The 3,234-nt window shown below is 47.9% G+C and overlaps 1 non-coding gene and 1 pseudogene across 1 annotated transcript; one reads left to right on the plus strand and one right to left on the minus strand.

Annotated features, from left to right (window-relative positions):
* Positions 1-741: 741 nt before the first annotated feature.
* On the minus strand, positions 742-813 carry TRNAA-AGC (transfer RNA alanine (anticodon AGC)). Its single transcript has one exon. It is a non-coding gene; the product is annotated as a tRNA-Ala (tRNA).
* A 199-nt stretch (positions 814-1,012) lies between these two features.
* LOC117020540 (40S ribosomal protein S4, X isoform-like) lies at positions 1,013-2,157 on the plus strand (annotated as a pseudogene).
* The last annotated feature ends 1,077 nt before the right edge of the window (positions 2,158-3,234 follow it).

The following is a 3,234-nucleotide window of genomic DNA, read 5'->3' on the forward strand; positions in this document are numbered from 1 at the left end:
ATGCCGCCGACATTCTGCGCTTGGAACGCGCGCTCAGGGGTCACCAGCTGTGGGTCCGAGGTCCACGCTGACCAAGGCTCTGGTAAAGTCCTTGCCGACAGAGGGCGCACCTGTCTCAGGTAAAGTTCTTTCTGTTTAACTCCTGGACGTTAACTAGCTAGTCCAATTCTCGGGTCAAAGTCTAGACAGAGCAGAGGGAGAAGTTGATCCGTGAATTTTGAGATCGTTAGCCAAATATACTCCGCGATGGAAGCGCATACTTGGGCGGCCCGGCCGAAGTGTCCTTTCCGCTTACTCGCCGAACAAGACGCGTCTGTTTCCCCGTTTGGAAGGTTCCGCTTCGCCTGCTGCTAAACCTGCGGTCCGACCACGGTCAACGCGGCTCAGAAAACAGGAACGGCCACAGGCAAAACAACTGAGACGGATTGCCCGAGGGCCTGTGTTCCTTTTGTTCAATCTCTGCCTCCTTATCTTTTCTTTCCTGGTTTATTAATAATACTGCAAAATGGAGCCAAAGGTCCGTGCGGTGACGCGCTCGTCACGGTCTCGGCCCCGGGAGCCGGTGCGCGCGCGGCCCGTCTGTCTTCTCGTCGCATCTCCTCCTTTGGCTCCCGCAGCCACGGTCGGTGTTGCTAAGCCCCGGGAGCAGAGACCGGCAGCACCAACACTAAAGGCAAATCGTGGCGAGAATTTCAGTTTCTTTGTGAGCAGGGAAAAGAGTGAAACACTGACGACTAAAACTGGAGGTGCCGGGGATTGAACCCGGGGCCTCGTGCATGCTAAGCACGCGCTCTACCACTGAGCTACACCCCCCGGTAGCGCGTCGCTCCCGGGAATGTGTTCAAGACAGGATACAGCCACTTGGCACGAGTTGGTACCGAGCCAAAGTGCACTCTACGTAACTCCGCCGTTTCCGGAATTTTACACACGCGTCCTATGTCCCGTCTTGCTGAAAGAAGAGGAAACCGCATCCCAGACCCGAAGCGCGGGTTGGCAGTCCTGGCGTGTCTGCTCCTGCAGGCTGCACTCACTTCCCCGCCTCCAGGAGCGCCGGGGAGAAACGTCTTCTCTCGTGTCTTCACTCTCTCCTTCCCTCTTTCCCGGATGCTTTAAGAGCTGCAAAAAGTCACAAAGCATAATGCGGGGGATACAAAACGAGAGACATCTTAGTTCCAGAGGCGGAGGAAAAACGGAAGGACGGACTCAGAGCGGTCGGTGTCCGCGGCAGAGCAGAGAGGACGCGCGCGCGACGAGCCCCCGGCGGGCGCACCTCCCGGGACGCGGAGGCTACACCTGCGAGGCTCGTTCACCCTTCGTCAGCCCTCGGTGCGGCTGGACTGGTTCAACCACCCTCCCAAAAGTAGACAGGGAGCTCTTTCTCTTTCTGCGCCCAGCGCAGCCATGGCTCAGGGTCCCAAGAAGCGTCTGGAGCGCGGAGCGGCTCCGAAGCACTGGATGTGGATAAACTGACCGGTGTGTGTGCTCCTCGTCCATCCACCGGTCCCCACGAGCTGAGGGAATGTCTCCCTCTCACCGTCGTCCTAAGAAACAGACTAAATGTGCCCTAACAGGAGATGCACTACAGAAGGTCTGCAAGCAGCGGTTCATTGAGATCGATGGCGACCTCCGAACAGACGTAACCTCCCCCGCTGGTTTGATGGATGTCATCAGCATCCACAAGACCGGAGAGAACTTCCGTCTGACCTGCGACACCAAGGGTCGCTTTGCGTGTTACACCCAAGGAGGCCAAGTTCAACTGGTGCAAAGTGAGAAAGATCTTTGTGGGCACAAAAGGAATCCCGCGTCTTGCGACCCATCCTTACCCTGGTTTCATCAAGGTGAACGACACCATTCACATCGATTTGGAGACCGGCAAAATTACTGGTTCATCAAGTGTGACACTGGTATCCTGTGCATGGTGACCAGAGGTGCCAACCTGGGAAGAATTGGTGTGATCACCAACAGAGACACCCTGGTTCTTTTGATGTGGTTCATGTGAAGAGGCCAATGGCAACAGCTTTGCCACCCGGCTCTCCAACATTTTTGTTATTGGCAAACATAACAAGCCATGGATTTCTCTTCCCTGTGGAAAGGGTGTCCGCCTCACCATTGCGGAAGAGAGAGACGAGACTGGAGGCCAAACAGAGCAGTGGGTGAAATGATCTCTAGGTGACATGATTAGTAGAGTCTTTGTACTTAATTGAAGATAATATAGCAAAAAGAAAAAAGTAGAAGAGCGAAAAGAGGATCAATTATATGGTGATGGAAGGAGAACTGACTAGGTGGTGAACACACAATGCAATATGTAGATGATGTATTACAGAATTGTACATTTTACTAACCTATCTAATTTTACTAACCAATGTCACACCAATGAACTTAATACTTTTTTAAAAAGTAGGACTAATAAGCAAAGCATCTGGATATTTGAAAAGTCAACAAAATAGACAAACCTCTAGCCAACCTAACCAAAAAGGGCAAAAGTGCAAATATACAAAATTAGAACTAACTAGAGGAAATAACCATCAAAACAGATCTTTTTAAAAATCATAAGAAACATCGTAACATAACTCAGCAAATGATTTGAAAACTTAGATGAAGTGAATTTTGTAGATAAATACAGCATACCCATATTAATCCTCGTAGAGACAGAAAGTTCAAACAAATCATAACTTTAGGGGGGAAAAATAGTTAAATTGGCATGCCCCCCAAAAAGGGCACCAAACTCAAATACATTCACAAGGAAATTCTACCAAACTGTTAAATATGAGAAAATCATGATGTTACCTAAATTATTCAAAACACAGAAATAGAAAAAAAAATCTTCCAATTAATTTTGTAGTGAATATAATACTCACCACAAACTTTTTCAGTTTGCACCAAAAATGAAAACTATAGGCCAATTTCATAAATGAAATATATGAAACTTAATGCCCAAATCTTAAATAAAATTAATAGCAAACAGAACCCAACAGCATATTAAAAATACTAATACTGGATGTCCAAGTTGGGTTTATCCCAGAAATACAAATATCACTCATTATTAAGGAAGACAGTGAAAAAGATTCTCTCCTTGACCAAACTGTATTCAGGGTCCCCTGAACTCTTTTCTAACTAGCCCTTTACTTTTGGATTTCTGTTTTCATCTCTGTGTTGTCCAGTTATAACAAAAATCCTGCTAAGTTGGTTTAGCTAGAGGGTGTATCTGTCTTACGTAAAATTATTTCTGTTTAA

Source organism: Rhinolophus ferrumequinum, chromosome 3, assembly GCF_004115265.2.
Source record: "Rhinolophus ferrumequinum isolate MPI-CBG mRhiFer1 chromosome 3, mRhiFer1_v1.p, whole genome shotgun sequence".
In the NCBI taxonomy this organism is placed as follows: domain Eukaryota; kingdom Metazoa; phylum Chordata; class Mammalia; order Chiroptera; family Rhinolophidae; genus Rhinolophus; species Rhinolophus ferrumequinum.